Here is a 27274-nt window from a genome sequence, read left to right on the forward strand (position 1 = left end):
AGAGAGAGACAGAGCATGAATGGGGGAGGGTCAGAGAGAGGGAGACACAGAATCTGAAACAGGCTCCAGGCTCTGAGCTGTCAGCACAGAGCCCCATGCAGGGCTCGAACTTACAGACTGTGAAATCATGACCTGAGCCGAAGTCGGCTGCTTAACCGACTGAGCCACCCAGGCGCCCCTAGAAAGTAATTTTTAAATCACTGTCATACATAATTTTAAATTATGCTTAAATTTTCTACTTCTAATATCTAGTGTTTTGATTCAAGCAATACTTTGTAAATGTTTTAATTATAAAGGATTACTATTATAGTTGTTATATTAATAAGAACTGTCTCTGGCTTCATTCCCAAAGTAGCCTAATAAACCAGATCTGACCCATGTTCCAAACTTACACTCAGAGTTACTTTCTACCATCTGGATTTTAAAAATTTATTAAGACTTATTTTCTGACCTAACAAATAGTAGGTATGGCAGAATATTCCATGTGCACTTGAAAACAATGTGTATCCTGCTGTTGTTGGATTGAGTGTTCTCTATATATCTATTGAGTCTAGTTGGTTAATAATGATGTTCAACTCTTCGATATTCTTGCTGATTTTCTGTCTAGGTCTGTCAGTTATGGAGAGTGAAGTATTTAAATCACCCACTATTAATTTTTTTATAATAACTTTAATGACATATAATTCACATACCATAAAATTCTCTTATTTAATTCAATGGTTGTTACAATATAGACAAAATTGTGCAACTATTACCAAAATCAATTTTAGAACATTTTCCTAACTTCATAAAGGTATCCTGTACCTTTTATCCATCATCCTTCTCCCATCTCTGCTAGCTCTCTGCAACTACTAACCTACACTCTGTCTATATAGTTGTATGGGCAGAAAAAATTTTCCTTCTTCCCTTCTAGGTTCTTTGGCTTGTCTAATAATTAAATCGTCATAAAACAGATTAATAGAAGAAAAAAAATTTAATTTCATGTATATGCAAGCCCCATAAAAAAATGAGACCCAAAAGGCAGCTAGATAATTGAAGTTTATATAACATCCTGAGCTAAGGAAAGGGGTGGAGGTGTGGGATACAAAGGGAGGGAGGACTTTCACAGGAAATCTAGAGGAGATGTTTGGAAAACAAAGGTTGTTCTGTTATGTAAATAAATTTCTCAGGTAAAAAAGTATTTCTGATAATATCTCTCTTCCTGGTAAGACTTGCTTTCCAGTGTAAATTTAGGCAATTGAAAGGAATGGATAAAGAGTTTTTCTTGAATCTGCTGGGTTTTGGTTGCCTTTAGCTCAAAACAATCCTTATACCAAAGAGACATATCTTGGGGTGGCAGAATCTGCTTCCCTTCAAGATTTGCCTATCCAGACATTTCATACAGATGGAATCTTAGAATATGTGGCTTTTGGTGTCTGGCATCTTTCGCTTCTCATAATGTTTTAAACATTCATCCACGTTGTAACATGTATCACTATTAGCATAAAGGTTTTGATGATTATTCCTCCATAAAAGAAATTTAAAAACAAGCAAACATTATTGGGAATCAGCATCTTCATAGCACTTTGTGCAGAACCTAATCTTCTAAGTAAGGATCCATGTAATAATTCTAAGACACTTGATGGATCAAGGGAGTCACAAATTTTCTGATGAAGTTTTGGGGTGATGGTGGGGTGGTCTGGAGCCAGCAAGCAAGCAAGAATTCTTGAAGACATCTTTGATGCAAAAAGGTAATTTTACTAAAGCATGGGGACAGGACCCATGGGCAGGAAGAACTGCATGGGGTTGTGACAGTAACTCATTATATACCCTCAGGTTGGGAGGGGGTCAAGGATAGGGTAAGTCTCTAAGGAATTTTGGGAGCAAGGTTTCCAGGACCTTCAGGGGCTAGCTGTTGCTAGGAAAATGCCATTTATTACCATTTAATAAAACCTCAGTCATGAGACCCTTTAGATGCATATCTGGGGGCCATATGCTTGGAGTATGATTGCCAGCATATATCTTGGGGGAGTTGAGATGATGGAAGTTGACTTACAAGGTTCTTGAGTTTGGGATAATGTTAAGCTAAGGTTCTCTTTTGTCCCTGGCAAACTGTCATCATCGAGGCAGCTGAGCTCCTGGAGGACGGTCACTCTGCCCGGTTCAAGGCCTTGTCAATGGGCTGTAGGCAGTAAGGGAATTTAATTTTTAATTTGCCTTAGTTTCCCACATCACCATGGCAAGTACTTAAACCCCTTTCCTTTGTTCTTGGGCAGCCAAGAGTGTCCAAAGAATATCACTCAGATCCCACCTGGGGTGGTGGGGTGGGGAGGAGGTGCTAGCTTGTGCTTTACCCCTCAGCCTGCCTCATGCTCCCTCATCATTTTCTAAGCCATATGTTCCTTGGAGATCAAATAAAAGCATATTACATGAAAACTACAAAGCATTTTTTGAGACTTTCTATGTACATTGAGGAACGCTTATAATGCCTCTAGGAAATTCTGGAAATTAACCAAAGACTTGCAACAGTCTAGGGAGTGTTCTTCAAGAAAAACAGCTGAATCTAAATAAGAACAGGACACTGTGTGGCATTTTAATTTGCTTTGGTCCCATTCCCTGCTATCCTAGCTCAGCAGTATCCTGGGAATAAAGATGGTTCATGTCCCCCATGCAGCCTGGCAACTACCAGAAGAAACAGAATGGAACTAGAGCCCCTGCAAAGCCTGATTCCCAAATAGTTGTCATCATTTGACCTGTCTGATGCTTTCCTGGAAGACCCCAGTTGAAAAGCTGACTCTGATCCCAGTCATTGTGAGCAGCCTTCTTAGCAGGTTTGGTGGGTATGGGATTGTCAAAACAATTACAGGCAAGTGTTTTAACTTCAAGCTGCCTGAGGTGATAGATTCCAGTTAAGGTCAAACAGTATATTAACCAAATAGCTTAAAAGGAAAACTGGGAAATGAGATGTCCATAAAAGTTTCAAAAGGCTATGACATCTTCCTGGGAATCTGGAGGACACATACATTCATAGAGCTTTGTGAATACTCAGGTAAGAAATGAGAAAGCCTAAGTACTTGCCTCTGTCTTACATAAGGCTTTGTGCAAGAGGATAGTAAATATTAAGGCAGTATTGTTCATAGCAGCATTACTAATAATAAGCAAAAGGTAGAAATAACCTAAATGTCCATTAGTTGTTGAAAGTATAAATTGTGGTATATACATACAATGGAATATTATTAAACCATAAAAAATAATGAGTATTGATATGTGTTACAACATGGGTGCAACTTAAAAACATATTTAGTGAAAGAAGCAAGTTAGAAAAGACCACATATTTTGTGATTCCATATATATGAAATACCCAGAATAGGTAAATCTATAGAGACAGAAAGTAGATTCATGTTTGCTTTGGGCTGGGGGTAAAGAAGAATATGGTAGCAGTTGCTGAAGTATGTGGGTTTCTTCTTAAAGTGATGAAAATGTTCTAAAATCGACTATGATAGTGGTTGAACGTATCTGTGAATATATACTGGAAACCATTGAATTTTACACTTTAAATGGGTGAATAATGTGGTATGTGAATTATATATCAGTAAAACTCTTTTTAATGTTAGTTTTAAATGGGAAAATATACCAACAAATAGTAGTATCTGCATGGCTTTTACTGAACAATACATTCATGGTTGACAGAATAATATAATAAAAACCATTCTCCATTCAAATTAATAAAACCTACTACCAACATAACAATTATTTATGTAATAAATAATGGTAAAGTGTAATAGCTATATAACATTTTAATCATTTTTTATGTTTATTTATTTATTTTGAGAGACAGAGAGAGCACATGCACAAGCTGGGGAGGAGCAGAGAGAGAGAAGGAGAGAGAATCCTAAGCAGTCTCCAAAGCCTGGCAGAGGGCTCAATCTCATGAACCATGAGATCATGACCTGAGTTGAAATCAAGGGTTAGATGCTTAACTGACTGAGCCACTCAGGCACCCCTAACACTTTTAGATGTATAGAACCTACTGTTAGACAAAGCACTTAACTTCAATTATTATTAAATTCAGCAAAGTAAAATATAGTTAAAGTTAATTTTCCTAAAATTAACTTCTAATTAAAACTTGTGTGTTCTTTTTTCTAACATATTCCATTGTGTATTGCAAAAGTAAGCATCAAGGAATAGACTGTTAAAGCTAATAATATTGACAGACTATCTTTTCCAGTTTAAATGCTCAGTTCTTTGACCTAAGAGCCTTTACTCATAATTCAGCTGAAACATGTGACAAATGAGTCTCAAGTCTTAAGAATAACAAGGTGTAAATGTTAACCTCTTTTGTTCTAGTAACATTACTTAATTGTATCATAACTGTGGAAACTCCTTGATAGCCACATACGTGTCATCATGTGGATTTAAACAGCATTGTTTCATAGAAGCAAACTACCAGAACCATATTATAAAAAAAGATGCAGCTTTACCTGTAAAAACACCTTTTAGAATATCTTTTAAATGTTTTGTAGTAGGTGTTAAATAATTATATATAAGATACCAGCTGGCAGATATCAAATGTAAATGTTTGTGGTATTTTACATACTAGAAAATTTATTTTATGGTAAGCTTTCCCCTGAAATAATATGTGTTTCAAGAAAGTATAATACTCCATGTCATTCATTTAAATATGAATAGATGAATTATTTTATTAATTTCCTTTCTGTATTTGTTTAAATAACAACATGGATTTCAAGAGGCTTATTATCACTGTGGATTGCATTGTGTTCTCCCAAAATTCATGTGTTGAATCCCTAACCCCCAGTGTTATGGTATTTGGGGATGGGGCTTTTGTGAGGTAATTATGTTTAGATGAGGTCATGAGGGAAGGGCCCTCATGGTGGGTTTAGTGCCCTTATAGGAAGAGAAAGAGAGCTCTCACTAGAACCTGATCATGCTGACATTCTGATCTCATACTTCCAGCCTCCAGAACTGTAAGATATTAAATGTCTGTTTTTTAAGTTACCCAGTCTATGGGGTTTGGGTTGTTGTTATTATAGCAACCCAAGAATAGTAATGCATATTTTGGTGCTAGCTTTGGGTGCTATTGTAACAAATATCTAAAAATGTGGAAGCAGCTCTGGAACTATGTAATGAGTACATGCTGGAAGCGTTTTGAGGTTCATACTAGAAATATGGACATTAAGGATATTCTGGAGAGGTTTCAAATGAAAATGAGGAACATGCTTTTGGAAACTGGAGGGGAGGCAATCCTTGGTGTCAGAGAACTTGCCTGAACTGTGTTCTAGTGTTTTGTGGAAGGTAGAATTTGAGAACAATGAAATTGTATGTTCTTTTATTAAAACTTTATTTTAGAGGGAGTAGCTTTAGGTCAGAGCAAAATTGAAAAGAAGGTACTGAGATTTCTCATATACTCCATGGCCCCCCACATGCATAGACTCCCTCATTATCAATATCCCCACCAGAAAGGTACATTTATTACAATTGTTGAACCTACTTTGATACATCCTAATTACCCTAAGTATACAGTTTACAGTTCACTCTTGGTATTGTTTGGGTTTGGACAAATGTATAATGATATATCTCTGTTCATATATTCATTTTCACTGCCCTAAAATTCCTCTATGTTTCACCTGTTGATCCTCTGCTGGCCACCCCCCACCTTGCCTCAATCCCTGGCAACCACAAGTCTTTTTACTCTCACCATAGCTTTGCCTTTATAGAATGTCATATAGTTGGAATCATACAATATAAAGGGTTTTCAGATTGGCTTCTTTCTTTTAATAATATACACCTAAATATCCTCCCTGTTTTTTCATGACTTGATAGCTCATTTCTATTTAGCATTGAATAATATTCCATTGTCTGGATGTGCCAGTTTATGTATCCACTCAGCTTCTGAAGGACATCTTGATTGCTTCCATGTTTTGGCAATTATGAATAAAGCCACCATAAACATCCCTATAGAGGTTCTTATGTGCATATAAGCTTTCAGTGACTTTGGGCAAATACCAAGAAGCATGGTTGCTGGATCATATGTTAAGAATATGTTTAGTTTTTGTTGTTTTTGTGTTTTTTTAAGTTTATTTATTTATTTGGAGAGATAAGGAGAGCACATGCCAGCAGAGGAGGGGCAGAGAGAGAAGGAGAGAGAGAATCCCCAGCTGTCAGCACAGAGCCTGACGTGGGGCTTGAACTCACAAATGATGAGATCATGACCTGAGCCGAAAGCAAGAGTCAAAAGATTAACTGACTGAGCCACCCAGGCCCCCCAAATATGTTTGGTTTTGTAAGAAACTGCCAGACTGTCTTCCAAAGTACTTTACCATATTGATTCCCACCAGCAATGAATGAGACCCCCATTGCTTCACATTCTCACCAGCATTTGTTGACAGTGTTGTGGATTTTGATCATTCTAAAAGTGTGTAGGGGTATTTCATTGTTGTCTTAATTTGCATTTCCCTGATGACATATTATGTGAACCATCTTTTTCTATGCTTATATGCCATCTGTTTGTCTTCTTTGGTAAGGTGTCTGGGTCTCTTGCCCACTTTTTAATTCAGTTGTTTGTTTTCTTACTGCTGAGTTTTAGGAATTCTTTGTATACTTTGGAAAACAGTCCTTTTTCAGATGTGTCTTTTGTAAATATTTCTTCCAGTCTGTAGCAGTATGGGCCTTCTCATTCTCTCGACATTTTCTTTTGTAGAACAGAAGTTTTGAATCCTAATGAAGTCTAGCTTATCAGTTATTTTTTTTCATGGATTATGCTTTTGGTGTTGTATCTAAAAAGTGATCTCCACACTCAAGATCACTTAGAGGTTCTCCTATTTTATCTTCTACGAATTTTTTAGCTTTGCATTTTACACCTGTGTCTGTGATCCATTTTGAATTAGTTTTTGTGAGGGTATAAGGTCTGTGTCTAGATTCTTTTTTTTTTTTTTCTCCTGTAGATATCCAAGTGTTCTAGCACAATTTGTTGGAAAGCCTGTCTTATTTCCATTGGATTGCTTTTTTATCAAAGATCAATTGACTCTATTTATGTAGATCTACTTCTGGCTATGTGTTCTATTCCACTGGCCTATTTATCTATTCTTTTACCACCACATGGCTTGATTACTGTACCTTTATAGTAAATCTTGAAATCAGGTAGTGTTAGGTCTTCTGACCTTGTTCTTCTCCTTCAATACTGTATTGACCAATCCGGGTCTTTGCTTTTTCATATAAACTTTAGAATTTACTCATCTCTCCTTTTTTTAATTTTTTAAGTAGCCTCCATGCCCAACATGGAGCCCAACTCATGAACCTGAGATCAAGAGTTGGACACTTAAGGGGTGCCTGGGTGGCTCAGTCAGTTGGGCGTCCGACTTTAGCTCAGGTCATGATCTCACGGTCCATGGGTTCGAGCCCCGCATCGGGCTCTGTGCTGACAGCTCAGAGCCTGGATGCTGTTTCGGATTCTGTGTCTCCCTCTTTCTCTGACCCTCCCCTGTTCATGCTCTGTCTTAAAAATAAATAAATGTTAAAAAAAATTTTTTTTTAAAATAAAGAGTTGGACTCTTAATTGACTGAGCCACTCAAGGACCCTCTTCATATAAACTTTCGAGTCAGTTTGTCAATATACATGCTGGGATTTTGATTGGGATTGCAATGAATCCAAAGGGCCATCTTGACAATACTGTATCTTCCACTCCATGACTATGGAACATCTCCATTTATTTCTTCCTTGATTTCTTTTATCAAACTATTTTATATTTTCTCATACAGACATTATACATATTTCGTTAGATATATATCAAGGTATTTACTTTTTAGGTATGCTAATGTAAATGGTGTTTCACTTTTTTAAATGTTTATTTTTTGAGAGAGAGAGAGACTGAGCAGGAACAGGGAAGGACAGGTGTTTTGCTTTTAAATTCCACCTGTTCACTGCTGGTATGTTGGAAAGGGATTGACTTTAATATATTAACCTTTTATCCATCAACTGTGACATATTCACTTATTTGGTTCAAGAGTTTTTTGTTGGTTCTTTTTGATTTTCTGCATCAACAATCATATTGTCTGTGAACAAAGACAGTTTTATTTCTTGCCTCCAATTCTGTATACCATTTACTTCATTTTCTTGTCATACTGACTTAGCTAGGACTTCCAGTATGATGAAAAGCCAGGGTGAGAGGAGACCTCTTGCCTTGTTCCTGATCTTAGTGGGAAAGCTTCAAGTTTCTCACCATTAAGTATGATGTTAGTTATAGGGCTTTTGTAGATATTCTTTATGAGTTGAGGGTGCTCTCCTCTGTTCCTAATTTACTGAGTTTTTACTATAAATAAATGTTGAATTTGTCAAATGATTTCCTGCAACTAGTGATGTGATCATGTGATTTTTATTTTTTAGCCTGTTGATGTGAAGACCTACATTAATTGATTTTTATGTCTTGACTTGTTATATCAACCCAAAAAGAGGAAATCCTCATATTGTATATGATGCAGTTAAGACTTAAAGAATTGATGTTAACTCCGTTGTCTTTCTACTTTTCTTGATCTTAACTCCATAGTCTTTCTACTTTTCAAAGTTGACTTTTTATACAGTTTTACATTTAATAGTTTTAAAGTTTAACATTTGTGAATTCTGTGGTATCTAACAGCTAATTTGCTCCTCAAAGACAAAAACCATGTATTATACTTCTTTGACAACTTTCACAGAATCTGCATAATTAAGGTCATAGTACATTCTCAATGAAAGAATGAAGTTTGTTTTATGACTAGTTTTTTGCCAAGATACTGATATGATAATGCATATTCTTATCAAGATTAAAAAATTGTAGGAGTGCCTGGGTGGCTCAGTTGGTTGAGTCCGACTTTGGCTCAGGTCATGATCTCACGGTTCGTGGGTTCGAGCCCCGCATCTGTGCTGACTGCTCAGAGCCTGGAGCCTGCTTCAGATTCTGTGTCTCCTTGTCTCTTCCCCTCCCATGCTCATGCTCTGTCTCTCTCTGTTTCAAAAATAAATAAACATTAAAAAAAATTTTAAAGATTAAAAAATTGTTTTCTACTTCAAGTACCTTCCACTTTTCTTTATATCCTTCTAAATCTAGCATATCACTTAAAGCCTGCTTCATATATCACTTCCTACATGTAACATTTCCCAGAGACATTCTTCTTTCTTAAGGTTAGCATAAAATACAAGAATAATTCCGTTTTTAATTTATTATGTTGAAGTAGTAATATGATGTATAAGTGAAAGTATCCCACAGACTTTTGTGATTAGGAACTAGAGAATCAGTTTTGAGAATTGGAAGAATAGATAAATAGGTCAAGACTGAATATTCATTTACATTAAAAAAGTGAAGGCATTGGTGACATTAAATGAAAGAACTATAAAGTTTACAAATCAATTAATAGATTATATAGTATCATGAAAGTGTTGGAAGTTATGGTTTTGATAGGAGAGTTAGTCTTATGGTGCTTTCAAGAAGAATGAGGCCTACTGTCTTCTGTTTGTCAAAAATCCTACCAGGCCCACTTCATTTATTTGTGCTACCTTTCCGGTAACTATAAGCATTTAATTTTCTGAACCCTGATTTGCACAATGGCCCTACGTGTTTTCTAAAGGAAAAGGATACTCCTTTTTGTCCCTCTAAAATGGTATTTCTGTATATTAATAGCAGTATTAACTAATCCCCAGTGTCTTGTATTGAGGAGGCATGATACTATTTCCAAAAGTTAGAAAAGAGATACTTTATAAAATGTGGACCAGAGAACCAGACTTTCACTCTAGACCATTGTTGCCTAATAGCCTTTAATCTGCCTTTACCATAACTCCTCAACTACAGTGTCCCAAGTAATCTCAGAGCTCAAGTATAATATGTCAACATACATGACATAAATACACACTGCTGTTTATTTTGTGATTAAACACCATTATCTCCTCTGATGTCTTGATGAATTCTTGATTCCCCTGCCATCTGAGTCAGATACAGGTAAATTTTACAACAGCAGATTTTGTTCTCAGAAACTTTTTTTGGCAGCTGTGATCTTAAAGCAGGTTCATTTTTAGGATTTGAATTTTCAAGTTTGCTTCAGCTCTTGTCCAATTTCATTAACCAATTAATCTTAAATTAGTTTAATCAAAACCCAAATAAAAGACTTCTCCAAGTGTCAAAATCTGGAATTAAAAACAACAGCATAACCCTTTCAACAAATATCTTGGGTTTTTAGGTTAATCTAGCATATAAACTTTGAGAATACTAACTACTAAATCTGAAGAGTCTTTAAGTAAACCCTGTAATTCTAAAAGGACCATATTTTGTGGATCTCCATAAAACATTTTAATCTGGGTATACGTATATGATTACTATTGTCTCCTAAATTTACAGTTATCTTTGGTTTGTATTTATTTATATAACTCTTATTTAAAAGACTGAAGGTATTAAATTGTACTGGACTTTTTTTTTCTATCAGGAATTGTAGAATTTTAAATAGCCTCATTTTCATTTTTGTGGTCTGTATTCACACCTCTAGTAATAATGAAGTAGAAAACTACTCTCTCATTGTATTTCATTGCTAATCTCCAGAGTTTTCTTTTATCTTATCCCAATAGCTTGTGTAGTACACATTCCTTGTAGGGTATTCAGTTTATATATGTCAGATTCTCTAGGGCCATGGCTTTTGCCAGATGAAGCACTTTTGATTTTGAAGCTGATGAAACACAGTGCTATTATTGATCTGTGCATGACATAGCCTGTCTCTCTCCTAGCAGAGTGTAGCAACATTTATCCAGGAATTTGTGAAATGTCACTCGGATCATGTTCGCAAGGTAAACTGTGCAAAAACCAGGATCTGAGCTGAGAATCCATGTGGAATTGGACGTGACTGTCTTATTCCTATGTCTTATCTTCTAGATGAACCAAGTGATATTTGTTAACAGAATGTCTGTGTCTTATATTAGACTTTGTAAGGAACTATTATTATCATCACTCAGAACACTATGTACTGGAAAATCATACTTTTTATACTCTGTTTTTAGATTCACTTGTGATCTTACCCAGAAAATAGTAAAATAAGAAAATATGATTTGAAAACATCAGTTAGAAATTTATTTTCTGTTTATAATAAACCAGTGTTATAATATATTACACAGTATTATATTCCTAGTAGTGTTTTTATTCTTTGCATCAATGAAATGTCAGGTAAGTGTCTTATTATAATATCAACGTGCCTAGAAGTGACAAACTATAACATTTTTCTCACTATGGAATTGTTGTGATATTTATTAAGGCATATATTTTAGAGTTAGGTTTTAAATGCCTAGAATTTTGGTTTGCAGATGGATAGATGTATTTGTTACAATTCCTTTTAGTTTAATGTACCTAACATGGGTAAGGCATTCTAATAATAGGATATTCAACAATGAATTAAACAATATCTTTGGCCCCTATGTAAGATACTACTAGGAGAGATGGACATGTGTATCACAATACAAGGAAATTATATATATAATATATATATATATTTTATATCTATATAATATATATATAATTCTCTATATTCTATATAGAAAATATACATAGAGAGAGAATATATATATTCTCTCTGTGTGCTGTATGTACTGTGGATGTGTAATAGATGGAGAAAGACAGTCATTCATCACAGTCATTATTTAGTAAGGCTTTTGAAGGAGGTGGCATTTGGGCTTAGACTTATAGTTTGGTTTGATTTTGAAAGCTGTTATAAGTAAAACAAAGCCATTGGATGAAGGAAAGCTTGAAAAGGCATCAAGGTGAGAAAGCAGTTTGTTGTGGCTAGTGAATAATCTGGTATAGCTGTGGTTCTCAACTCTAGCTGCATGTTCTCCTCACCTGGGGAGCTTTAAAAAATACTTATGCCCAGATCCTACCCTAGACCAGTTAAATCTGCATATCTGGTAGTGATCCTTGCACCTTGATAGTTTTTTAAAACTCTCAGATGGTTCTGCTGTACAGTTAGGCCGAAGGCTAAACTTTGAGAAAATAGAGATTAAATGGAAGTAAATGAGAGATTGTTTAAATATCATGGCAAAAGACAACAAATATCTAGACAATACCAATAGAAGTAGAAAGAGCCGGGGGAAAAACACCAAGAGATTTCACAGTGGTATAATACAGAGTTTGATGACCAATCATATATGGCAAGTCAAAAAAAAAAAAAAAAGTATTCAAGGTACCTGTCAGGATTCCAATTAAAGTAACTAGAAAGTTGATGATAGACTATATTTGTGGCAATATAATATACTAAATATTGTGGGAGGAAAAAACCTCATATGAAAGCATACCCAGAAAGTTGAATAAAATATAACAAATTTATTTATAAATGCACACCATTTAAAAATATAGAACATACAAAAGAAAGAAAGGAAAGAAGAAAGCAAGCAAGCAAGCAAGAAGAAATGTGAACCCCTAGAGGCTAAAATCAATGACACCTTACCACTGTCACCAAGTGGCAATTTGTCACTGAAGTGAAGATATCAGGTGAGATACAGGATATGTGAGTGTAAAATGCAAAGGAGAGGCCTGGGCTAGAGGTATGAATTTTGGAGTTATTTAGATCAGATTTTAAAATGTGAGGCTGGATGGGATCACTTAGGAAGTGAAGGTGGATAAAAGAGAGAAGAGGTCCCAGGTCAGAGTACAGGGTCCTCCAAGCTTTAGAGCTTGGACAGATGAATTAGGATGAGAAGAGGTGAGGTCAGTTAAGTAGGAATAAAACAAAGAGGAAAGAGTATCTCTTTTTTTTTAATTAAATATAATTTATTGTCAAATTGGTTTCCATACAACACCCAGTGCTCATCTCAACAGGTGCCCTCCTCAATGCCCATCACACCCACTTTCCCCTCTCGCCCACCCCATCAACCCTCAGTTTATTCTCAGTTTTTAAGAGTCTCTTATGGTTTGCCTCCTTCCCTCTCTGTTACTCCCCCCCACCCCGTCTTCTGTTAAGTTTCTCAGGATCCACGTAAGAGTGAAACATATGCTATCTGTCTTTCTCTGTATGACTTATTTCACTTAGCATAACACTCTCCAGTTCCATCCATGTTGCTACCAAAGGCCATATTTCATTCTTTCTCATTGCCAAGTAGTATTCCATTGTGTATATAAACCACATCTTCTTTATCCATTTATCAGTTGATGGAAATTTAGGCTCTAGGAAAAACTATGTAAGAGCCAAGTGATGAAAGTGTTTCAAGGACAAGTGAACAACTCTATGTCAAATGCTGTTGATTAGAATGAGTTCATGAGAGGAACTGAGAAATGGGAAGAGAAGGAGAAGAATTAGAGAACATAGTTAAATGTGCATACATTTTAGAGTTATCTCAAGGAATTTTGCTTTATCTAAAGGGGAACATATATATATATGAACATTAATAACTTGGGCTCAAAATAATGCAAAAATTACAAATTTTATTACTTTTAAGATAACGCTGTCATTATGTGTATATATTATTTGAACAAACAATAAAAAGTCTTGCTCTAAATATTTATCAAAAATGTTCACATAATTAGGCAGAAAATCAGCTCTCCACAAACTTTAAATATTTGGTGTCATATAAAAAATACTGTCTAACATAAGTAAAATTGGAAATCAGTTTAAAAACTTAACTTTGAAAATTCTGATGCAAACTTATAGAGGCATTTCCAAATAATTAATGGGTCAAAGAAGAAAATAAAATAAAAATGAGAAAATACTTCAAATTGAATGACATCAAAACTTGGAGGATGCAGGTAAGATAGTACTCAGATGGAAATGTATGTCTTTAAATACAATAAGACTAGAAAAAGGTTAAAAATTAATGAGCTAGCAATGTAACTGGTTATATTCAATTTAAGAATGAGCAATTGGATAATCCCAAAGAAAAAAGTAAGAAGGAAATATTAAGATAAGGACAAAACCTAATATTGTGGAAAGCAAATATGCAATAGATATGATCAAAAAACTAAAAGCTGGATCATAGATACTAATAAATTGACAGGCAATAGCAAGTGCTGATGAGGATGTAGATGAATTAAAACTTTCATACATTGCTGGTGGGAATGAAAAATCCTGCAGTATTTTGGAAAACAGTTTGGCAGTTCCTTGAAAGGCAAAATGTAGACTTACAGTATGACCCAGCAATTCCACTTAGGTATATACCCAAGAGAATTAGAAACAGAAGTTCCCATAAAAGCTGTACATCAGTGTTCATAGCAGCATTATTCATAAGAGCCCAAAAGTAGAAACAACCCAAACACCCATATAACATAATCATTCAGGAATTAAAAAAAAAATGAAGTAGTGATACAAGCTACAACATGAGTGAGTCTTGAAAACATGCTCAGTGGAGGAAGTCAGTCACTGAAGATCAAATACAGTAATATTTCATTTATATGAAATATCCAGAAAAGGCAAAGTCTATAGAGACAGAAAGTAGATTAGAGATTGTGTAGGCATGGGAGTGGGAAAGGAATGTCTGTAAGTGGGCATGAGATTTCTTTCTGGTATTATTGAAATGTTCTAAAATTAGTCTGTGGTGATAATTGCACAACTCTGTAAATATACTAAAAGTCATTTAGTCAAATACTTTAAAAATGGATGAATTTCATCCATGTAAATCATACCTTAATAAAGCTATCAATAAAAAAAGTAATCCCACATTATGAACGGTTTGTGAGATTGCAATTTGAGTTTTATATGTAAGTTATATTAGGTATACACATTTTCCCAAAGAATAGAAGAAAGAAGCAAATTCCACCTCATTTTATGAAGCTGGTATAACTGTGACACAATAACAAGATAAGATAATATGAGAAAAGAAAATTAAAGTCTCATATCAGCTATGAACATAGGTGAATATTCCTAAACTATAATCAATGTATAAAAAACTAATATAAATAAATGAGGATAATTCCAGAAATAAAAAGGTTGTTTCATCATTAAAAATTTATTTATTAAAAAAACAAATTAAAAAGAGAAATTGTATTTATATAATTCATTACTACAACAAAGAAAAGGGAAAAGCATATTAAAGATGCAGAAAATCTAGAGCGACATCAGCAAGATGGCAGAATTGAAAGGAAGCACCAGATTCACCTTCCCAGAGAGGAAACAAGTGAACATTACTCAGACCAATTACTTTTGTGAGAAATCCAGAAACTAGTCAAGAGGTACCTCATCCCTGGTGAATGTGAAGCTAGCTGTATCAAAGTTGCTTGTGGGACTCTCTCAACTTAGTCCCTCAAAGCACACTGCTTTGTGTGCTAAGTCCCTCAACTTAGTCCCACAAAGCACACTGCTTTGTGATCAGATGGAAACTCTTGGTTTCCAGGTTTTTCCTGAGGAGGAAAGGAGTATACTCGACCTTATATCCAACATTCTGGCTTTTCAGTGTGCTGCCTGTGGGACTGGCTTTGTTCCCACCTGTCTCAGAGCACTGCCATCCTCTAGATGCCTAGAGGCTACTGTGAACCAAGAAGAGCTGGGTGGCCTGCTGCTGTTGTAGAGGACCCATGGTATACCAGACAAAAGGTGATTACAGCTTGAAGCAGAGGTTGCCCTCAGGGAAAGACAGAAGACTGGAGCAGGTGTCCACACTCAGGGAGAGTGCCTGAGGGATTTGTTTCTGTCTTGCTTGTCTTAGACCTCAGACATGACCCAGATACTCGAGAAGCCTGGGTAACACAGAGCTAGACAAGAGTTGGGTGGCATGCTACTGCCCCAGAGGGCCTTTGGTACAGCAGACGGGGTGATACAGAGAGAAGGATGTACTGTGTGTACAATGTTCTAGGTCCTTAGGGACTACCTGAGGGACCAGTTTCTGTCTGGTCAGTTCAGGGCACCAGTGGGACTGGGAATGCTCTAGGTAGATGTCTGGGAGCTGTTGAGAATGAAAAAGAGCTGAGTGGCCTGCTACTGCTTCTTAGAAACCCAGTAGAGCAGACACCAGAGCAAGCAAGGAATAATGAGCTCCTGGAGAACAAACAAGCAAATAAACAGAAATTTCTTCTACTTAGAAATCTACACACACCAGTTCAGAGAAGTCACGTCTACAGAAAAGTTTTGAGAGCCTCCAGAATCTCTAGCTGGGCTAATTATGGTTAAAGCTTTTCCCTATGTGAAGCCAGTTTGTAGACTGGAAGAGGTGGATGTTTCTTCCAAGAAACATGGATAGCAACACAAAGTTGCAAGGAACACAAAGAAACAGGGTAAAATGGCCCAACCAGAGGAACAAAATAAACTTCCAGAAACTGGCCTTAAAGAAACAGGTATATGAATGATCTGACAAAGAATTCAAAAACAGTCATAAAGATGTTCAACAAGCACAAGAAAATGATGCATAAGCAAAATGAGAATTTTTTTTAGTTTTATTTACTTTCTGAAAGAGAGAGACAGAGAGACAGCAAACAGGGGAGGGACAGAGAGAAAGGGAGAGAGGGAATCCCAAGCAGAATTTCACTGTCAGTGCAGAGCCCAGTGTGGGGCTCGAACTCGTGAACCATGAGATCATGACCTGAGCTGAAATCAAGAGTCAGACGTTTAACTGACTGAGCTACCCAGGTGCCCCGAGAATTTCACAATAAATAGAAACTGCTAAAAAGAATTTGGAGCTTAAGAATGCAATAACTGAACTGCAAATTCACTAGCAGTGTTGAACATCAGCTTTGATCAAGCAGAAGATAGAATCAGTGAAATTGAAACCAGGTCATCTGAAATTAACTAGGCAGAGAAGTAAGAAGAAAAAAGGATGAAAGAGAGTAAAGAAAGCCCAAGGGATTTATAGAATACATTGAGCAGATCAATATATGTACTGTGGGAGTTGCAGAAGAACGGAGAGAGTGAAAGGGACAGAATGTTTATTTAAAGAAATAACGGACAAAGAAAAAACTGCCAATCAAGGCTAACACATCTGACAAAGTTGTCCTTCAAAAGTGAAGAAGAAATAAAGGTTTTCCTAGATCAACAAAAGCTGGGAGAATTCATCACTGCTAGACCTGCCTTACAGGAAATGCTCAAGGAAGTCCTTCAGGTTGAAATGAAAAGACACTAAACAGCAACATGAGAACATATGAAAGTATAACACTCACTGGTAAAAATAAACATATAGTAAAATACAGAGTACTGTAAAACTGTACTGGTGGTGTAATCGCTTTTAATGCTCACATAGACATTAAAAGACAAAAGTGTAAAAAATGACTCTAAAATATGTTAATGGATAGACAAAAGAGATGTGATTTGTGACATCAATAACAAAGTGTTTGGGAGGGAGAAGTAAAAGTGCAAAGATTTTGTATGCTTTTGAAGTTAAGTTGTTATTGGCTTAAAATCAATTGTTATAAGATGTTTCACAAAAGCCCCATGACCACCACAAAAGAATTACCTATAAAAGATACACACAACAAGAGGAGAAAGAAATCAAAGCATGTCACTTCAAAAAATTAAAATACAAACAAAAGAAAGAGAGAAGAACAGAGACAAAAGAGCTCTAAGTTCTTCTCTATCATTAATGACTCTAAATGTAACTGGATTTACATGTACTCCCCAATCAAAAGACAAAGTATAGCCACGTGGATTTAAGAAAACAAGATGCAAATATATGCTGTCTGTAAGAGACTCACTTTATTTTTTTAATGTTTATTTATTTTTGAGAGAGAGAGAGTGGTGGAGGGGCATAGAGGGAGAGAGAGAATCTCAAGCAGGCTCCATGCTGTCAGCACAGAGCCTGATGCAGGCCTCCATTTAACCACCTCAACATCATGACCTGAGCTGAAATCAAGAGTCAGATGCTTTTTATTCCACCTCAGGAATAGAATTTACTGATTCATCACTTACATATAACACCCAGAGTTCATCCCAACAAGTGCCCTCCTTAATGCCCATCGCCCATTGAGCCCATGCCCCCACCCAACACCCCTCCAGCAACCCTCAGTTTGTTGTCTGTATTTAAGAGTCTCTTATGGTTTCTCTCCTTCTCTGTTTGTATCTTATTTTTGCTTCCCTTCCCTTATGTTTATCTGCTTTGTATCTTAAGTTCCACATATGAGTGAAATCATATATTTGTCTTCCTTTGACTGACTTATTTTGCTTAGCATAATACACTCTAGTTCCATCCACATTGTTGCAAATGGCAAGATTTCATTCTTTTTGATCACCTAATAATATTCCATTATATATATATATACACACACACACACACACACACACACACACACACACACATATACACCACACCTTCTTTATCCATTCATCTGTCGATGGACATTTGGGCTCTTTCAATACTTTGGCTATTGTTGATAGCACTGCTATAAACATTGGGGTGCATGTGTCCCTTCGAAACAGCACTCCTGTATCCTTTGGATAAATACCTAGTAGTGCAATTGCTGGGTCATAGGGTTGTTCTATTTTTAATTTTTCGAGGAACCTCCATACTGTTTTCCAAAGTGGCTGCACCAGTTTGCATTCCCACCAACAGTGCAAGAGGGTTCCCATTTCTCCACATCCTCGCCAGCATCTATAGTCTCCTGATTTGTTCATTTCAGCCACTCTGACTGGCATGAGGTGGTATCTCAGTGTGGTTTTGATTTGTATTTCCCTGATGAGGAGCGACGTTGAGCATCTTTTCATGTGCCTGTTGGCTATCCGGATGTCTTCTTTAGTGAAGTGTCTATTCATATCTTTTTCCCATTTCTTCACTGGGTTATTTGTATTTTGGGTGTTGAGTTTGATAAGTTCTTTATAGGTTTTGGATACCAACCCTTTATCTGATATGTCATTTGCAAATATCTTCTCCCATTCCATCAGTTGCCTTTTAGTTTTGTTGATTGTTTCCTTCAATGTGCAGAAGGTTTTTATCTTGATGAGGTCCCAATAGTTTATTTTTACTTTTGTTTCCCTTGCCTCCAGAAACATGTCTAAAAAGAAGTTGCTGCAGCCAAAGTCAAAGAGGTTGTTGCCCTGCTTTCTCCTGTAGGATTTTGATGGCTTCCTGTCTTACGTTTAGGCCTTTCATCCATTTTGAGTTTATTTTTGTGTATAGTGTAAGAAAGTGATCCATGTTAATTCTTCCACACGCCTCTGTCCAGTTTTCCCAACGCCATTTATTTAAGAGACTGTCTTTATTCCATTGGATATTCTTTACTGCTTTGTCAAAGATTAGTTGGCCATATGTTTGTGGATCCATTTCTGGGTTCTGTATTCTGTTCTATTGATCTGTGTGTCTGTTTTTGTACCATTACCATACTGTCTTGATGATAACAGCTTTGTAATACAGCTTGAAGTCCGGAATTGTGATGCCTCCAGCTTTGGTTTTCTTTGTCAGGATTGTTTTGGCTATTCAGAGTCTTTCCTGGTTCCATACAAATTTTAGGATTGTTTGTTCTAGCTCTGTGAAGAATGCTGGTGTTATTTTGATAGGGATTGCTTTGAATATGTAGATTGCTTCGGGTAGAAACCACATTTTAGCAATATTTGTTCTTCCAGTCCATGAATGTGGAATGTTTTTCCTTTTTTTTCTTTTTTCCTGTGTGTGTGTGTGTGTGTGTGTGTGTGTGTGTGTGTGTGTGTTTTCACTTTCTTTCATAAGCTTTCTATAGTTTTCCGTGTATAGATTTTTCTATACCAATAAACCTCTTTGGTCAGGTTTATTGCTAGGTATTTTATGATTTTTGGTATAATTGTAAATGGGATCAGTTCCTTGATTATTCTTTCTTCTGCTTCATTATTGGTGTATAGAAATCCAACTGATTTCTATACATTGACTTTATATCCTGTGACTTTGCTGAATTCATGTATCAGTTCTAACAGTTTTTTGGTGGGGTCTTTTGGGTTTTCCACTCAAGAGTCAGATGCTTCACTGACTGAGCCACCCATGTGTTCTAGGAGACTCACTGTAGATTTAAGGAGACACATAGGATGAAAGTGAAAGGGAGAGGAGAAAAGATACTTCATGCCAACTGTAACAAAAGAGAGCAGTGGTGGTTATATTAGACAACATAGACTTTAAACGAAAAACTGTTAGAAGAGACAAAGAAGGACATTAAGTAATGTAAAAGGATCGATTTACCAAGAAGATACAGCAATTACAAATATTTATGCACCAAATACTAACACTTCTAAATACGTTAAGCAACTTTTGACAGTATTTAAGGGAGAAATAGACAGCAAGACAATAATGGTAGAAGACTTTAATACTCCACTTTAATAATCCAGACAAGATTAATAAGGAAATGCAGGACTTGATGAACATTGTAGACTAACTGGACCTGCCAGGCATATACAGAACACTCCACCCAAGTACAACATTCTTTTCGAGACACGTCTCGAGACAACGTCTCTTTTTGAGAGAAACAGAGCATGAGGATGGGAGGGGCAGAGACAGAGGGAGACACAGAATCCAAAGCAAGCTCCAGGCTCTGAGCTGTCAGCACAGAGCCCGATGCAGGGCTCAAACTCACAAACAGCAAGATCATGACCTGAGCCGAAGTCAGACACTTAACCAACTGAGCTACCCAGGCACCAGTGTTCTTTTCAAGTGTACATGGAACATTCTACAGGATAGACCACATGTTAGGCCACAAAATAAGCCTTAAATTCAAGAAAATTGAAACCATACAAAGTATCTTTTCTGACCACAATGGACTGAAACTAGAAATCAATAGCAGAAGGAAAACTGTAAAACCCACAAATATATGAAGTTAAACAACACACTCTTAACCAATGGGTCAAAGAAGAAGTCACAAGGGAAATTAGAAAATACCACGAAACAAATGAAATGAAAACGCAACGTATCAAATCTTGTGGATGCAGTGAAAGCAGTGCTAAGAGGGAAGTTTAAATACTGCACTGTGTACTATATACACTTACAGATTGGTTGATTGTTACCACAATGAAAAAACTGAACACACTATTTTGATACAGGTTGATACAGTATTTTGTTCGTGATAAAATTATTTTAGTAAACTACAAACAGCAGAGAACTTTCTTTTATTTTTTTAATTTTTTTTTTGTTTTATTTTATTTTTGAGAGAGAGAGCATGAGCAGGGGAGGAGCAGAGAGAGAGGGAGACACAGAATCCAAAGCAGGCTCCAGGCTCTGAGCTGTCAGCACAGAGCCCAATGTGGGGCTCGAACTTATGAAGCACAAGATCATGACCTGAGCTGAAGTCGGACACTTAACCACCCAGGCACCCTGTAGCAGAGATCTTTCTTATTCTGCTAAAAAGTATATACCAAAAACCTAGAACAGCCATCATACTGAATGGTGGAAGGTAAAAGCATTCCTTTAACATCAAGAGAAAGACATTTATGTCTACTATCATTGTTTGTCCTAGACATGGTGCTAGATAAAGGGCACAGGCACCAAAAACAAAGAAATAAAAGTTAAAAGTATGAGACATGAAGAAACAGAACAATCATTAGTTTCAAACACTATGCTGTCTGCACAGAACCTCAAGACAAATTAATAATAGGTTTCAGCAAGATTGCTGGATATAAAGTCAATATATACTAAGATGATGTTTGTATTCACAAGCAATCAACAGAAAATAAAGTCTTAAGAAAGAAATATTATTTAAGTAATAGCAGGAATTATATGCTATCCAGGAATGGAAGACGCATGCCAATTTCAGTAATGTTAACATGTGAAAAGGGAATGTCTTAAAATCACTATATGTTTGCTTTGGAAATACATATATATATATATGTATTATATATGTATATTGTATATATATGTATATATATGTATATATACATATGTATATATACATATATACATTATATACACATATGTATATATACGTATATATATATGTATATATACATATGTATACATTATATACATATGTACATATATAATATATATATGTATATATATATTATATATGTGTGTGTATATATGTATTATATATGTATTATATACATACGTGTATATATGTATTATATATGTATTATATATACATTATATATGTATTATATATGTCAATAATGTTAACATGTGAAAAGGGAATGTCTTAAAATCACTATATGTTTGCTTTGGAAATACATATATATATGTATTATATATGTATATATGTAATATATATGTATATATGTGTATTATATATGTATTATATACATGTGTATATAATACATATATACATTATATACACATGTGTATATATACATATATACATTATATACACATATATGTATATATAATATATATGTATATATGTATTATACATGTATTATATACACATGTATATATATGCATTATATATGTATTATATACATATATATGTATTATATATTATATATAATACATATTATAATATTATATATGTATTATATATAATGTGTATATATATGTATATATATATACATATATACATATATATATATTAGAAGTATAAAGAAATGTGAGGCAATGATAAACACCAAAGGTGTTCAGGATAGTGATTATTTATGGTGAGTCATAGGAGCTAGATTCATAACCTTCAACTGTATTGGTAATACAGTGTCGTTATTGAGTGGTTGGTACATGAGCATTTATTATATATTTCTTTCTGTATCTGTTGTGTATTTGAAATACATCATAAAAAGTGAGGAAACCTGGGGTGCCTGGGTGGCTCAGTTAAGTGTCTGAATTCAGCTCAGGTCATGATCTCGCAATTCATGAATTCGAGCCCCGCATCATGCTCTGTGCTGACAGCTCAGAGCCTGGAGCCTGTTTCAGATTTTGTGTCTCCTTCTCTCTCTGGCCCTTCCCTGATCTCAATCTCTCTCTCTCTCTCTCTCTCTCTCTCTCTCTCTCTCTCTCAAAAATCCCACTAATTTTCAAATATACATATGTAAGTACTGTTTATTCTTTAAGAACCACGGATACAGGAGGACAGCAAAGAAACCAGTTCAATTAATAAATATCGAGCGATTTTACTCCAGATTACCCTCTTTCTAAAGATCTATACGAATCAGAACACTTTATATAGCACAGATTTACTGAGTGATTACTCTGTTAGGTTAAGACTATTTGAAAGAAGACAATTCTAAATAGAAAACAGAGTGAAGGATGATGAAGAAGTTCCTGTGTGAAATTTTTGTGTTAAAAAAAAGCTTTTGAATGAAACCTCTGAGAAATACCTTGTATAGTATCATCTAAGTCTGAACTTTATAAATCTTTTTTCCTCCTTTAGAAGAAATTTCTAAATTACGCCATGTATTGTCTTATTATTTTTAAAGTAATTTTCATAATGCGTTAGTTTTTAATTTAAAAAAAGTCCCATTTTACATGTTGTCAGTAACCTTTTATCAGGTCCAAAAGTTTGCAAAAACCATTCTTTTAAGGGAGCATATTTTTAAAAAAAATTTTAAGGTTTATTTATTTGTGAGAGAGAGACAGAGTGCAAGTCAGGAAGGGGCAGAGAGAGAGGGAGACAGAGAATGTGAAACAGGCTCCAGGCTCTGAGCTGACAGCACAGAGCCTGACGTGGGGCTCGAACCCACTAACCATGAGATCATGACCCGAGGGGAAGTCAGATGCTTAACGAACTGAGCCCCTGCAAAAGCCATTCTTTTAAAGAAATGTCCATGTTTTTACTCTCTTTAAATCTTAGGAAACTTACACAGGAAATAGAGAAAACATTATTAAGTGGTTTCCCTTGAGAATTTTAGTAGGATGTTATTTATAAATGTAATCAAAATTATATGAATACTTAGTATTGCTTCTGTTAAATTTGTAATGAGTTGTAGATTTTTGAAATCCCCCAACTGGCTTTCATCCAAGTAATTTGTTTTCAGAGCTTATAATGTAGTACAACTGAGGAAAGACATGCCGTTAACTATTGACCCTATCAATTAAATATTTCAATAAGTATTAAGATGCTATTCATATTTAGCATATACTTAAGAAATGTCTATCATTTTACTACTTTGAATATATAAAATTGGAGCTAGATATGAAGATCTTTAATCTTTGGGTTTATTTCCCCAAAAGTCAGTAATATTTCATTTAGATTAGCATCGTAAGGCACTATTTCTATGAATTGATTCCAGTGTTATAGAAATAAGTTTAATGTTGATATACATAAATCTTAGTGGCTTATTAATTGAAAATGCTTTTTTAAAAATAGGAATTACAGAAATATATGTCTATTATAAATTTTTGGAAATCAGAGATTATTTTAAGGAATATCAATGCCTTTTGAAGTTGGTATAAGCATTAAGTATTAAGAGTAATTTTTAATCGTATAGATTCTCACTGCCATTTAGTAACAATACTATATATGAGTATTCGTTTCTTTAGGCCTGTTCACAAAGGATTTTTGTGCAATACAATCTGTACAGTAAGAAGTAAATCCCCCACTAGGGTGGAAAAACAATCAAAAGTATTGAAATCTGTTGTGTAAGAATACCAAGTTTAATTAAAGGAGAATGAGGCAGAAGTCATGAGACTTCTGCTGATATTCTAGAACTTGATAGCCTCTGTTCCTAATAACTCAATCATATAACCTCACTTGAGATTTTATTGATGTTCTTTATCTTCTATTAGATCGAGATATTTATTATTACTATCACCCTGAAATATCAACCATTATTTTTGGTGATTTGGCAATTTTTTTTTTATCTTTTTCTTCATTCTTTGAGTAGTTTAATTGGGGTGGATTCTTTTCCTCCTGCCCCCCTTACAGTTTAAGTAACTGAAATAAATATTGACAAAAGGGGTGGAGGAAGACTAGAATTGAATAGAATATGTATATACAGTACATGTGAAGAATAGATAATTCCATGTTGAATTAGCTGAGTTTGAGTAGTGGAAAGCTGCAGAAGGAGAGTGAAAAAGAAGGGTTTAGAAAGAAAGTACTCAGTTTCTTCTTTGGAATGGCATGTGTACTGCCATTCTCTGTCATTTCCTATTGGGGAAGGGAATCAGAATGGGAATGCATTGCACTTTGGTAGTCATTAGTAAGCATGCCAGGTGTATATCAAATGTCTAGGAGGTCTGAAACTGATATGATAATATTATCATGTGAACATTGAGAAATTGTTAGTGGTAGTGATCATGATTAATTGTTCTGGATATACTTTTGGTTCTGAATATCTGTCTCTGTATTGAGTACTTGGTATTTAAGTTTCATTTATTTTAGTAACTAGAATGGAGGGTTTGAAATAACAACAGACCTATATAGTTGAGTTCTTCTTACCATGAATAAACCAAATACTGATTGTTTTCCCACAAATATTGACAATTCAATTGTATTAGTTAATTTTCCAAATTTCATATATAATACATTTATACTGATCCTTTCCCATAGTTTGGGGGACAGAAATATAAGTGATGAGGTTTGACTTCAGCACAGTTAAAATTCTGTGATTCTAGATTATTGTGAAACCTACTCTATTGCTAGTACGACTTAGATTAATGTTTACTATAAATGCCCATAGGGCCAAAACTGTCAGTACAAATTAAAGGACACATGTTCAATGTTTTCTGTACATGGAGCTGTTTTGAGAATTAAAATTGTAAGTAAACTTTTTCAAACAATTTAACACTTGTAATAATAGTGTTGGTTTTCATTTTTCATGTTCAAACACTTATAAAATTGCTTAATAGGACATTACTTAGAACTCATATCACAAAGTAAGGGCATTTAGTTAATTTTACTTCTTGTAAATGTTACAGAGTAGCAGATCTCTTATCCATATGCAGATATCCATACTTCTTTTAGAATCTAATTTGAACGCGTCAAGACAGATTGGCATTTCCAGTACGATAAAAAACTGCTTTGTTAATTGCAAACCATATTTAGTATGACCTTATAACAAAGTAGCACCTTAAGTGTCATGCTTTGTCTTTAATGTGCACACTGGAGCTATGTTCATCTGTACTAGACAACTGCACTTCATGAAAAGAGTTTTTTTCTTGATAGGCAATTAGCAGTAATTAGGAAGATTCACCTCAATAAGACGTCAACATGAGATTGTTTTAAAAAGTTGAATGTCAGTGACTTAAAAAGAAAGTTCTTCTGACACATAGGTATGGCATGTGAAACATGAAATGTTAATTTAACTTTTCTGCTTATTATTCATGCACAATATTATTTTGTCATTCAGACACTACACTGACAGAGTGTAAAGGGTGTTAAAATAGTGCTGCTAGAATAAAAAGAGGATTAATCTTCCATTGGCCAATTAGCCAAAGGGTACTTAATGGTCTCTAAAGGCTACTGAAGTCTAACTACTAGCAAAAGCATTGGTAAAAAGTCCTCTATATTACCTTCATTTGCTTGACATTTTGTGAAACATACTGTAGGCCTTTAATCACTGCATTTATCAGAAAGTAGTTTATAAATGAGTGATGTAGTAACTCAGTGTATTTTTCATAAGAAATTTTGTTACATAAATAATTCCACCTCTGCCTGAGATCTTTGTTCTTTTTTTTTTTTTTTTTGGTCGGTTGTTTTTAATTTTTAATTCTTTTTCTTGAAGATCTCAAATATCATAACAAAGAAAGACTCATGTTTTCAATTTGAAGCACTTGTTACTAACTTGAAAGAGTTATTAATCTGAACTATTTATCTTTTTGGATAAGTACTTGTATGGAAAATACTCTGCTAATAACGTAAAAACCCATGTCATTTTCTTTGTAACTCATATAATGTTTTAATTAAGTGACTGTGATTTTAGTATTATAAATGGACAATACAGAATTTTATTTCTTTCTGTTTTTTCTCATAAAAGAATAATGTAAATGGTCACTGACTTACCAGGTTTCCACTTAACGATGGGATGAAAGATGTATATGCATTCAGCAGAAATTGTACTTTGAATTTTGAATTTTGATCTTTTCCTGGAATAGTGATATGTGGTAATGATCCTCTCTGATGATGCTGGACAGGCAGCAGCCACAGCTCCTGATCAGCCACCCAGTCACGAGGGTGAACAGCCAATACACTTAGAGCCATTCCATAACCATACAGTCATCCTCTTTTTCACTTTCACTACAGTATTTAGCAAATTACATGAGATATTGAACACTTTATTATAAAACAGACTTTTTGTTAGCTGATTTTGCCCAATCGCAGGCTAATGTAAGTGTTCTGAGCACATTTAAGGTACGCGAAAGTAAGTTCTGATGTCTGATGGTTTATAATATTTTTAACTTATGTTGAATTTGTCAGGAGGTAACCCCATCATAAGACAAGGAAGACCTATATTCCCAATAAAAGAATATTGATTCTCTTCACAAGGAGAAATATCATTAAGATCATGGTGACTTTCTAGGAGATTCTTGCCTGTAGAATTTACATAG

At 35.0% G+C, this 27274-nt stretch overlaps 1 protein-coding gene across 4 annotated transcripts in view; it reads left to right on the forward strand.

Annotated features, from left to right (window-relative positions):
- The window catches only part of CNTLN (centlein), a 323473-nt gene that overhangs the window by 231158 nt on the left and 65041 nt on the right, over nucleotides 1–27274 (forward strand). The window lies entirely within an intron of this gene.

This window comes from Panthera uncia, chromosome D4 (genome assembly GCF_023721935.1).
Source record: "Panthera uncia isolate 11264 chromosome D4, Puncia_PCG_1.0, whole genome shotgun sequence".
Lineage (NCBI taxonomy): Eukaryota > Metazoa > Chordata > Mammalia > Carnivora > Felidae > Panthera > Panthera uncia.